The following is a 13,591-nucleotide window of genomic DNA, read 5'->3' on the forward strand; positions in this document are numbered from 1 at the left end:
GACAAAACACATCTTTGCTTGATATTGCACTGAGCATCGTCGAGCTTATAGTTGTGGCACATTTTCATGAAAATGGGACTTCAGACAACACGTCGTTCATATGTGCGAGTTTGTTTTTCAACAAAAAAACAAATATAATTCTGAGAAAGTGCACTCTACCGCTACTGATATGTGGGGGGAGGGGTGGGGGCAGAAATGTGATGATTAACAAAGGAGCTCCAGAATGAAGCTGTAGACCGCGCAACGAGCCATGGAACGGATAAATTATAGTCGTATACGTTAAGGAAGGAAGCGTTGGGGATCAGAGAGGAAACGAGGGTAGCTGGTATTCCAGTGGAGTTTAAGAGCTGGAAATGGCGTTGGTCCGGTCATATAATTCGTAGAGCATATAACCGGTGGTCTATTAGAGTCACATAAGACGATTAGGTGCTGTGATGAGTTTAAGTAACTTTCAGGCATAGCATGAAGTCAGCCGACGACATGATGAAAAAATTGTGGCAATATACTACGTTATGCGACTCTATTGACTGAAACGTCAAGCAGGTAGTGTTAGTTCGACTGCTTTAATAAAATCTATGCAGATCCAACGCACATCTTCGAATCAATCTATGCGAAGCGAAGCTTTCGTGAAGCGGTCAACCAAATGCTATAAATTTGGCAATGTAATTGTTGAGCCCTGGCACGCGCTCCTAAGGAAACTGGCACGCGCTCCTATGCTCTCGCGCATCCGTGCGTCGCAATGTGCCACACGCGGCGAACATATTAAAAAGCCAGTTGGCGTTGGCAGGTCGAGCACGTATTTAATTTCTTTAAACTTTTGAGCTCTGCGGTAAGACAGCAGCAGCACTCAGCAGCCACGGCCAGGGACGCGCAGATAATTATGCATGAGTCCACTCAGCGCGTAATGTTTCCAGAGGAGTCTATCATAGAGCACAATGAAGCGTCACCTGTTATCTGTGTTTGCTAAGTCACACGTAGCTTGGTGAAGGCCTTGGGACGAGCCTCGGTGTTACCGCAAGAGAAGTTTAGGCGGAGGCTCGGAGCGACTGCCGGCTTATACGCAGATTGCAGTGCTGAAACGCATGCATCTACCGCCATCTACCGCCATCACCATAACTGAAAAGCGGCGCTAGGTATAGTGAGGAAGAGTCGATTTGTAAAATAAAATAAAATAAATAAATAAACAAATAAATAAATAAATAAATAAATAAAAAGAAAACATGTGAACGATTGGCTCATTTTCTTTTTTCTCATCTTTTCTGGCTTCTTGCCACAAGCATTACGAACAAAACAATGTGCAAAAAGCCCTCTGTATGCACCCATAATGACTATATTACTTCTGGTGAAGCATGCAAGTTGTTCCTTGCTTAAGAGAGTGTTCTTTAAAATCAAATGCAACCGTCCATCTTTGAGTCAAGGACGTCCATTACTGCTTTTCATCGATCTCCTTTATTCTCTTATTCCTATTGCTTATACCTCCTGCGCTTTCTAGAATACTCATTCGTCAATTTTCTTTTTTTATCTTTTGTCTAGCTGACCTTGAACCTAAGTGTAATCATACCATTTCGCTACCCACGTATACACTAGCGTCGGAGTAACACCTGCACCTTTTCAAACTTCGTGCTACCCAAAATCGTTATGTTGTCGTTGTTATTTGCATTGTGCGATGCTAATTATAAAGCATACTGAACAATACGTATAAGAAGCAGAATATCACCAGAGCTCTCTGAAGTAGCAAACGCCATTCAGGAAATTATGGAAGGAAGGGAGGGGGGCGGGGGTCTCTGTGCGCCCTTTAATAACACAGGCGTATTGTATCGAATTACCATAGACCAAAGGCCAGACGTACAGAGGTCGTTCCTCGCAGCTGGTGTGCTTTTTGTGGCTCACTTATGCATGGCGTCGGGGACGGCTGAGTCAGGAAGTAGTTCCGAAGTAAGGCATGACGGATACTGTGCATTTAGAGGTGAAAGCTCGCGCTCTAAAATCCGTCACTGGAGGTTGTAAAATTGACTTCGATATCGCGGCTTCGCTCCTGGCGCCTCGTACTCGCGGCGCGCGTCGTCGCTCGGCTGCCGTGTGGACGACGATGACGATAGGTGCGAAATTTTCGCCTTCACTTTTCTTTTTGTCTTTATTTTTTTATGCAAGCAGCACGTCCGTTCGGTAACGCGCCAGGGCACGCAGCGCGTCATTGTTTCTCCGCGCATACCAATAAGGATGAGCGGAATGAAGAAACGCGCGGGGATTCGCTTCCATTGTGCCGCGTGTATGCTCGTCGCCTTAATTGCCACACCTCTATTACGGCGGCTAACAAGAGGAGTACATCCGAGTCAGACATGCGGCACGGAGGCGCGAGGGAAAGCAGGCGCGGCGAAGGCCGCCGCTGATAAATGAAATGGCCGGATAAGGCCTCCAGAAGAATGACACGTAACGAGGCCAATCATGTAAATTAAGCGAGCGTATAATAAGCGCAATTCAGGAGGAGAAAACTCCGCTCCGCAGACGCAATGGCCGCGAAACCTGCGCGACGAGTGTACTTGCTCGCTATTCATCACGCCCGCGGTGCGCACACGACGCGGAAGTGGATACGTTTATCCTTCCTTCTTTCGTTTTTGCATGCGACGAGAAGAAAAAAAAATAAACACAAGCAAGCAAAACTGCAGTGTTGTTCGCCTTCACGTCAACGAGATGGTAATCGTCATTCTTTCTCTCTCCATGTTTTTTTTTTCCCCTTCGTTGTCGCATTCTCACATGGGACTTACCAGCATCTGTTCTCACCGTAACCCATAGCGTTGCGCATTATAGTGCGGCGTTGCGGACATGTTTCAAGGACCGCGCAAACAGCGGCGTAGTTGGAGAGCCCGAGGCTACTTGGCCACCCCGCAGATTCACGTACCGAATGCTTCCCTAGCTGGATTGCGACTAACGTATGCTATTGTCCAAGCGTATGCGGTTGTCGCATTGAAGGCGTCGCAACCGCCTCCCTGTTTGCGGACGAACGTGGGCCATCAATGCAAGGCGCAAGCGATGAGAGAGCGGAGCTAACAAGCGATTTCTTGCGAGTAATTGTAATTGTGATTTGGGGTGCCAAAAATACGGAAATACTGAATTGATTGTTTGATAATTACTTAATTCAATTATTGGTAATTTAATAAATAATTAGTCACCTACAAGCCTGCACTCAATTAGTCCTTTCGTCCTTGAAAACGAAAACGGGCAATGAAACGATTGCTTGCTTCGCGCAAAAACTGTAAATGGCGTGCTCATTCCGCTTATACTTAGTCCCTGCGCTGCCGAATTTTGTGGTGGTGGAAGTGATGGACAGTCACCGTATGGTAAGCGTAACTTCTCGTTCTACTGCGACAGTAGTTCAGTGCGCAAAACTGGGTTCGCCTTCTACGTCTGTTAATCAGTGCATTCCGTTACGCTAACGATGACCGTTGTCGCCATCGGCGCTATTTTCGCGTCGTCAGGCCACCTCTCCGACCATACTTTCACCATTGCCGTAGGATAATGAAAGAAAAAAACTTCGCGAACGCCAACCCTGGGATTCGAACTCATGTCACTGCAGTAATGTGCACTTCGGAACCCGGTGCGCTAGCCACTCAGCGCGTCGTGGGCAGTGTTTCGCTCTCCACACAGACTGCGACAGCGGTGGCGTCTATGGATATATTTCGGAGGCCAAAACCAGCACTGTTGTAGCGGACGAGGATGACATTATGTGCATCATGTGTACGAGTTGCTCTTGACAAATGTGTGCTGTCTTAGTTAGCAATGCTTCGTCATGATGCTCGTGATAACAGTGCCGACAGCACAAAAGAGGCGCACATGACAATTATGATGATCAGCCTCGAACACGATACATACCCACAATGAAGGATATTCTAAGAACAATATATATATATATATATATATATATATATATATATATATATATATATATATATATATATATATATATATATATATATATATCTGCCTGGGAAGTGGATAATCCCAAGGCTGGTCCTTCAGAACGGCTGATCAAGCTTGAAAAGCGAGAAGTTTTTAACGCAGTAACTGCCTTCATCAAAGGCGACTTAAAAGATTTCTTTACACAAACACTGCATTTCAAAAGTAAAGTAAGGAAGCTTTAAGACTCTAAGTGATGTGTGAAAGTCACGCTGCTGATACGTCAGGCAGGCGTGGACGTTTCCCTAGTGCATGATCGATGGAAACCGAAAATATGACTTTTACACAACATCTCGAAACTTATTACACTAACCACAAGGCAATCTCACCACAGTGACACACAAAACAAACGGTAACAAACATAATTCACCAAAATTGTATGAATCAAATATCTCCAAATTATAAAAAAGTTGGACCACCTCAAAAAAAAAATTATAAGCATTTGCTAGAACCGCAACCGACATAACCCTTCACAAAGCTTTACATTTGTACTAAATAAATCTAGTCGACTTGGACACGGGGGGTTCGAGGTGGCAAAAATATGCATCTATTTCGATTTCTCCAACATGCATCACTATACTATCACAAAAAAGTTAAACTCACAAATTATTTATCTAAACAACACTTTCTCTAAAATCGCAGAATTTATAGTTATCATTTAGATATCAATGAAATATTTCTTTTATTTTTTCGAACTCTTACGTTAACTTATATTATTCTTCGAGTACACGCCTCCCTTAACTCTACGACCGCTGGCTTCTAGGCCATTCCCCGTATAGGTGATAGGCGCATTCATTTAGGGCAAAAGAAGGCCAGTGAAAACAAGATGGTGGTTATGTCCATCGCTGAAGCCGGCTGTATTTTTCCTGTTTCATTTTCCAAACAACGGTATTCAAGGAGCATCTAGCTTCCTAGACAGGTTCTCTCTATCCTACAGACGGCTTATGTATCTCATACAATATTAACTGGAGAGAGAGAGAGAGAGAGAGAGAGAGAGAGGGGGGATATAGGAAGGCAGGGATGTTAACCAGTCGAGCGTCTGGTTGGCTACCCTATGCTGGGGGATGGGAGAAGGGGGAGAGAGAAGGGGAAGAGAGAGAAGAGAGAGAGAAGGTGTAGATACGTGTACGGACAGCACTTGAGTTAAAGCCACTCGCGCAAACCATAAGTTCTGAAAAAACACAAAAGTGCCTTCACTGCCTTCTGAGCCGATGATCGGTTGGGACGGTGCTCTAGTACTGTCTGTTCACTCAGAGGACGATCATCTAATGTCCTCAATGTGTTGGACAAAGAATGTCTTTGTGCTTGAAATTGGGGACAATGGCACAATAACTGGTCAATGTTATCCTCGCTTCCGCAAACATCACATGCAGGACAATCATCCATTCCAATTAGTGCTGAGTAGGCATTCGTGAAGGCAACTCCAAGCCTTAACCGGCACAGAAGAGACACTTCCCGTCGGTGATCAAAGAGAAGAAAGGGGGTTAACCGAGGGGCCCGATTTTTATTAGTCATATCATAAGAAGCCAACAAACACTGACACCAAGCACAACATAGGGGAAACTACTTGTGACTAATAAATGAAATAAAGAAACTATAAAAAATGGAAATGAAAGTGGATGAAAAAAACAACTTGCCGCAGGTGGGGAACAATAGCACAACCTTCGAATTTCGCGTGCGATGCTCTACCAATTGAGCTACCGCGGCGTCGCTTCCCCATCGACTTTCTTGGGTATACCCAAGAGGTGGGATCGTTCCCCACCTGCGGCAAGTTGTTTTTTCATCCACTTTCATTTCCATTAATTTATCGTTTCTTTATTTCATTTATGAAGCACAAGCAATTTCCCCTATGTTGGCCTTGGTGTCAGTGTTTGTTGGCTTCTTATGATATGATCATACATCATCAGTCAGTGCGTTACGAACAACAGAGTCGCCGGCGTCAGTTTTCATCACTGTAGCTGAAAAAGAAAGATGCGAGAACAGCAACGAGCCTGTACCCCCTCCCGCTACCCTCCCCCTCCCCCCCCCCCTAGCAAAGGAATGTTAACGAACAACTTGTGGTAAAAAACGGAATTGTAGGCATTTCAGGTGACGTTCAATATGCCTTCTGTGCTGTTCTGTATTATGAGACTAGGCAATATCTCTCTCACACATATGAAGTAAAGCATCGTGATCTGCCCCGCTGCCTCTGCAGCCATGGCGCTGTGCTGCTGAACACGAAGTCGCGGGCTTGGTTCCTCGCCGCGGCGGCCAAATTCTCGTGGAGTTGGAATGCAAATACAATTGCGTACATAGGTTTCGATGTTAAATAAAGGGGGATTGGTAAAAAATACCTTAGTCAGGAGAACGCCACTATATACGGCATATCTCACAGTCGGGGTGTGTGTTTAGTAGATTAATGTCCATCAGTCAATATGCAACTGCGTGTGCATTGATTGAAGCCGCATAGTTTATTGATTTGGTCATCGTTAGCATCCTGGTCAACAGCCATGCCATGCCTGTTGCGCCGGATTCTTCCCAAACACGCCTATTCTTCGTCGTGAGCATCCTGACTTTTTTTCCCTGCATGCACAAAGAGCACTCATCCGGCCAGCACGGCCTCCCTTTGGTAGGCTAAACGGTGCCTTGCACTCTGAATAAACCAGGTGAGTTACCGGTCATTATGCAGATATGTTTTTCGAATCACTTACCTTTGCCTCTTAATTCTAACTGATTTCTCGCTCGTGGATTCGTTTTGCTGTGCTCGCCAAAATGTTCCAGGATATGACGAACGCAGAATTTGTTTTATTTCGCCGGGAGATACGGCGCCAGTCGCCGCTCTCTGTCACGAGCGAGTTGAATTTCTCGGGTGTAGACTTTCGTCGCATCACTACAGGCATTCTGTTTTTCTCTTTTTCCTCTAATTTCCTTTCATTCAGTAAATCAAAGGTGGCAAGTAGGTGCCTATTTTTCTCATCACGATTTTTTTTTTCGAAGCGCAGTGAGAGGTACAATGGTGGGCTGTTCGTTCCTCTCCTTTCCTTTTTTTTTCCTTTCTTTTTATTCCTTTTTTTTTTTTGTGGACAGACGTGCCAAGCCTCCGTTGAAAGCCTGCCGCCTGTCTCACGCTGCGTTGTACGATTGCATACATGGATGAATGAAAGGATGGACCTGCCGTTCTAACTCAGTGACTATGGCAATCTGCTGCTGATCGAGCCATGCCATGCGCTAATCGCGGATTATACTGTCGCAACAGCAACCGCGTTCCTATGGGAAACGCACAAAAAAGAACAAAAAGAAAAGTAGAAAAAGAGGAGAGATAACATGTTCGTGTACCGTGCTTTTTGGGGTAAATTAAGTAATCCCAAGTATCCAAAATTAGCCACGGTTTCATAGAGACCATTTAGTCGAGCTCATCGTCGTCGACATGGGGCCTCCTTCCGTTGGACTGCAAGGTCTTCGCCGTAATGCAGTTCCCATGACGGCTCAACGTCAGGAACTACAGTCAGTAAGAGACTCCTTCGCCTTACTTTATTTGTTCATTCCTCCCTCTCAGAGCGCTGTGAAGAACGCCTAAGTACTAATACGTGTCGTGTAGACATTCGCACACTCAAACGTAAAGACAGCAGCAGTTGTGTTCGATGTCGTTGAACCTGCCATTAGGTGCTTGTGCGTTTTTTTTTTTCTCTTAGGGATCTTGCGTGTTCTTTGTTCAGAGTCGGGTATTAAGATAGTTAAGCTTTGTCGCCCACCTTTGTTGGTCGTCGTAGTTGCAATCGCCCATATTTCTCGTGCTATCTTTTTTTTTTTCACCTCCTTGCTTCTTCGGTTCTTTGTATTTCTCGCGTCTTCTCCTATCGGTGAAATACTCGTCTTGCTTTCTACGCTCTGCCTCAGCTCGGGTTTCTAAACCTCCCCCGTGAAATGACCACACGTGCACACCGCACGGGTCGACCGGTCCGAACAAAAACAAACTAAATGTGATGCTCCTCCGCGGCTTAGGGTGACGCGCAGGAGCAACCGTTAAGGGGAGGCCGCGACTCGCCGGCTGCTGTTATTGAACAGCCGCGTCTGCGGCGGGAGTTGTGACACTCTCTTTCTTGGTTTCCGGTTTGTGGCGGTGTACCCCCATGTTGCTTTTCCGGATACAATTCTTTCCGAGACGCCGTCGCGTCTGGTCTCAAAGCTCTGCGGCGGCTCTTCGCAGAAGTAATCACGCTGGTCTTTCATTCTGCAGAGATAAAAGCGGGATACAAAGCTCTCGTACGCGCCGTGTACTCACTCATATAGCAGCGCCATGTCCGGCACTGTCAGATAGCCCAAGAGATGTTCTGCTAGGCAAAAGAAAGGAGATTAAGCGAGAAAGAGAAAGCGTAATCATAGTTTGGTATGGAATGTTGACTCAGGTCTCACCGAAAAATTGTGGTCATTTCCTCCGCTTTTAAACCACGATCTTAGTTCAGCGTAGCATCCATAGAGTTTTTCATATGTGATTGCTAGAGAGAAGATCTGTTATTATAATCGCTCTGCCACCACGGAAACAATGTCAGTGCATGCAATTTTGGACTATTTCTCATCACTTCATTGAGAGCAGAGCTCATTACACCTTATTTTATTGCAGTTTGTAGTAACAGGATTACGCGTTGCAGCCTCAGCACACTTCTATAGAACGGAAAACTGCTTTGCTTGAGAAAAAATCATTCATTTTATGAAGCAAACTTCATCGCTTAAATAAAGCACGACATCTTCAAGTGTGAGTATCTCTAAGTCTATAGGCGATGTTTGGGAAGTAATAATCTCCACGAGCAATACTATTTAGGGTCCAAATTATTTGCTTGTTTGAGATATTTCTAAAGCCATAGAATGGTAGACGTCGGCGGCTGGTGTGACCATTTATCTTAAACGATAGATTTACGATGCATGATGAGGTTTAGTAGGGTTAATGTGCAGTGATTTGCGTTTTTATGCGACGAACATAAAGCGAAGATATTATGCCTACTGCTCTTTGTTCTCCCTCAGATCTCGCGACAAGGTAGCATTTCGTGGTCTTTATTATTTAAGAAGGCCCTTCGTATCTTCCCCTTATCTACTTTTTCCGGACGAAAAAGAAAAAAATAACCTTCGTCGGACTTAAACATTGTCGTCGGGGCAACGAGGTGCCACGATGACGTGGATTTATTTCGCTGCCTGACAGGAAAAGTCGGGTCGAACGAGGCAAACAGCGATGCAAAGTGTTTTGTTAAACGATGCGGACCAGAAAATGCAACCTTGTAGCGAAATCAAAGTGATGACAGTGCTAAATATTTGTTTTTAAGTATTAATAAAGTACTAACCAGTGCCACTTAGGAGTACACAAGGACGTGTCAAGCTAGGAGGATCAAGTTTAGTCACGTGTACTGCCGGTGATTATCACGCCATAGAAAGGCACACACGGACACTGGCGCCACCTTTCTCTCTCACATTCGTTGTATGAAACTCCATTACGGCTTCGACTGAAGCACTTTGTGGTGATGTGATCACTGCATGTGCCCGATCCGGTGCCGTTAAATGGAATGAAATAAATTTACGCCGGCCTAAAACTTAAACCCGTCAAAGACGAGACACAGTCCCATTATCAAAGGCGTCGAGACACATGTACATCGTTGGCAAGCAGTCATAGGCGCGTCCTTGTATGCCTCAGATAACATCCAACCTATAATGGTTATTCAACTGTGAATGAGCACTTAAATGACCTCAGTCAAGTCGGGAGACGGACTGTCTACAAAAATATGTGCAACAATGTTGCCCCCATTCGATGAAACGGCCATAAACGTTGTGGTTGTCTACGCTAACATCGGACCTTCGATGTGGGGAAATCTCACCGTATGCGTCCGTGTGCGCCGCGAAGCAGACTCAATATGTGGCCACAAACATGCGCCGCCTGACTAACAAATAAATGTAATATTTCCGGCCATAATTTTGGATGGCCTAACACTGCTACACACCGCTGTACGTCGCACAAATTTTGAGGTACCTACAGCGACACGAGGAACAACTGTATATGAATGGTGCGGTGTCTTTACTGACAAAGTTTTGCTTTCTTTACCTCGGTGTGAATTTTATGAAGGGGCAAATCAGTTGTATACAGCAAATGGTCTTAGTGGTCGCCAGTCCTGTGAACGCAGAGAGCTTGTCGAACTAGTCAGCTCACACACTCCTAAAAATAAAGTTAGTATAGAGCTAGTAAATGCACGCGTTTACTAAATTACTATGTATGCTACTATACACTTCCACTCGTCCTGTACTAGCCAGCGGCTAGTAAAGCTAGTAAGGGCTGCCTTTACTAGCGAGAAAGGCTTCTTAGTAGTTTTTTACTAAGTAACTACTAAGCCACTACCACCTCCTCTGGCCGTGGCCTATTATGCTGCGATTCTGAGAGTCCTATGCAAAATTGAGATAAACTTTAGTGTTGTTCATTATGTTGGACTAACAGTTATGTGCACATATAAACAGACAGTATGCTTTAGAAATTTGTGCACAAAGCTCTGATTATTTAACCAAATACATACACTCTTAAATGTACACCCTCTGTGTCGTATCTTGCTGCGCTCGCTACTTTCCTGTCGAGGATGCTCTGTCATGCTAATAACGCGCTTGCCGTTCATGACTTGGAAGTACGGGGCTCACAGCTTTAAAGACAGGAAACGCGGGCAAGACAGATGCCGATTATTGTTATGAGGTAAGATACGACCCAAAAGGTGCAAATTTTGTTTAAGAGTGTGCACTCTTAGAAAGATTTACACCCTTTGGGGCTTATCTTGTTCCACAACGATAATCTTCATCTGTCTTGCCCGTATTTCCTTTCTTTAACGCTGCGAGCCCGGTACTTACAAGTCACGAACGGCTTGCGCGTTATCCGCATGACAGATCATTCTAGACAGGAAACTTGCGAGCGCAACGTTCTCAAGAAAGGAAACGCAAGCAAGACAGATGACGATTATTGTTCTCGGACAGATGTACACCCCAAAGGGTGCAATTGTTTTAAGAGTGTAGGTGCTTACCGGTGCCACATGCGCTCCCTCGAACTAGGGCTATAAATAATCTTGAAGTTGTTCTTTGAGTAAGTGCTCCGTAGCACCTTTGTCGTTCTGTATGTGTGTTCTTGCGTATCGTTGCTTGTTGGAGATGTGTAGCACAATCTAACCCGGAGTCAGTGCGCCTTAATGTCCCTGGTAAGCATTACGTATATATACCCGTAATTGATGCCTTAATATATATCGAAAGGGCGCATTCTCTTTTTTGTCATATATATTAATAATTTACTTCTTATGCTTTTACAATACCATCGACTTCGTATACAAATGCAAGCGCCACTTAAAAATCGAATAGGCGCCATCGTATTGTTGGCAACTATAATCAAAAATAACGTACAGGGCGAAGGACAAGGACGGCGATAGACGACATAGAGGAATGTCGTCTATCGATACTGCGATAGACGACATACAGGAATGTCGTCTATCGCAGTCCTTGTCCTTCGCGCTGTACGTTATTTTTTATCATGAATTACCAACTAGCTCAAGCAACCACTCTGGTGATCATAAATTACCAACTAGCTCAAGCAAGCACCCTGGTAGTTATATTTCAGTAGCGTTAGTAACTGCACTGGTATGGTAGTATTAAGTTAGTACTAAGTGATTTTTGCTAGCTTCAGCAGGTAGCGAAAGTACTAACCGTCATTTTACTACCTGCACTTACTAAGAATGTAGTGCTTTTTGAGACAAGTTACGTGTTAGTATTTAATTAGTGAAAATGACGACCTTTTTTTTTTCTAAAAGTGCACGTACACTCGTGTTTTGCACGAGTGCACTGCAGTATTCTGCACTTTCACGGACACCAATAGGTGCCGGAGCGCATCTTCTTATGTGTCCTTTCGCTGCGTTCGTCCATTTTTGCTTGTCAACAGGCCCTCCCTTGACCTTGACCAACTAGGGCAAGTGGACGCGCTCCTTTTAAGTACACTGCACGGGTTGGTTGAACAAAACGTCCCAAGATGTCGTCACTTGCCGCGGCTGATTCCGTTTCCATTTCCAGCTTGATGGTGAGACGGTGAGAGTAGTGAGTACATATTAAGCCATAAAAACGGTTAATGTAGCGTCATCCTAGAGCCATAGGATAGAGTTACAGCGCATCTCCCAGGATTCGGCCCGGCGCACGGTACCGTATATGGCCTGGCACGGCTTAGCTCCATCACACGCGCACCAACCACTTCTGGCTCCTATTCATGCATGCATACATGCGTAGGGTCGCACATTAGGTATGCCTTGCACAATGCCGCGACCGGCAGTCTGCTACAGATGTTCAACAGTAAATAAACCGCGGCGCCCTGACCACGTGTAACTGTATTTGCCTTTTCTCGTTTGGAACTATCGCCTAACTACGCCAGAAACTCGCATTTGCAAATATTTTGGCTTTGTGTATGTATGGGGGTCTTCGGTTCACTCTGTACCGTACGGCGCGACACTGCACACAGCCTTCGTTTACTGACGAAACGAACTTTAGGGTTTGTATTCTTCAAGCATCGTGTCATTATAGATTTCGATAACTGCGCCCTCACTCAGTTGTACGTGTCACGCCACACGCGCTCATTTATGGCTCGGGTGCGAGACATTAAAGTGATAAAACTGGCGCGCTGCTCATGCCACGGGCGCGGAAGTGCAAGACTGGGGGAAGAAAAGTCAGGCCGGCGCCCTGCCGCGCCAGAGGCACCGCGGTCCCGAAAGCGGGGCGCCGTAAAACGGGCTCAAATTGCCGGCGCCCTCGCCGGCAAACGAGCGCGCTGCACAAATCAAACGCGGCGCCTTTCTCGGCTGAGGGAAGCTGTCTGGTCACATGGCGGCGGACGCCAGCCAGTGTACAAGATTACCGCCTCGCCATCGTCAAGCGTGAAAGTTGCGCAGCAGAACAGGTGCGGCTTCGACAAATGTGATGTGCCCCGGCGGGGAAAGAATAAGCCCGGCGTCGGAAGCGGCCGCGGGGGGGTGAGCCCGTCCCCCGCGAGAGTCGCGGCCGTACATCGCCGGCTTTTCCCGGTGCACGGCCGCAAGAAAAGATGGCACGCTCGCCGAACTTGACCGCGCGGGAAGAGCCGGAGACATATCGCGTCTTCGCGCTCGCGCGTTCACCGAGACGTGGACAGCGGCGCACGGAACCCATAAAACTGATTTATGCCCGACTTTATGTTGGGCCGGCCAAGCCCGGGATAATACAGCGTTTTAATGGACGACCCGCGAGTCTTACGAATGTATTATAACGCGCTCCGAGTGAGCGCGCCAGTGGGCGTGCGTGCGTGCGCCTGTACGCACACCTATATTGGGCGTGATTTATACGCGCGCCTTATGGCCTGTCGCTCGTAGTCGCCGAGCGAGAAGAAGGGGGTGCGCGCCCTCGCCTTCCTCTGTCACGGCTTCCCGCCGGGCGCGCGCTACTTTATCCGACGCTGACGGCGCACAAAGAAGAGAAGCCGCGCCTGGCGCTCAAACCCCGCTTGTCAGCGCGTCACAGAGCGCCCGCCTGCCTGCACTGCACCCATGCGAAAGAATGCGAGCACGCTGGCCGCGTGAGGAAACGACCTTAACGCGGGTCCCCTGTCCGCGCACGTCCGCGCGTATATGCGCATCGG

The sequence above is a fragment of the Dermacentor albipictus genome, chromosome 1 (assembly GCF_038994185.2).
Source record: "Dermacentor albipictus isolate Rhodes 1998 colony chromosome 1, USDA_Dalb.pri_finalv2, whole genome shotgun sequence".
Classification (NCBI taxonomy): domain Eukaryota; kingdom Metazoa; phylum Arthropoda; class Arachnida; order Ixodida; family Ixodidae; genus Dermacentor; species Dermacentor albipictus.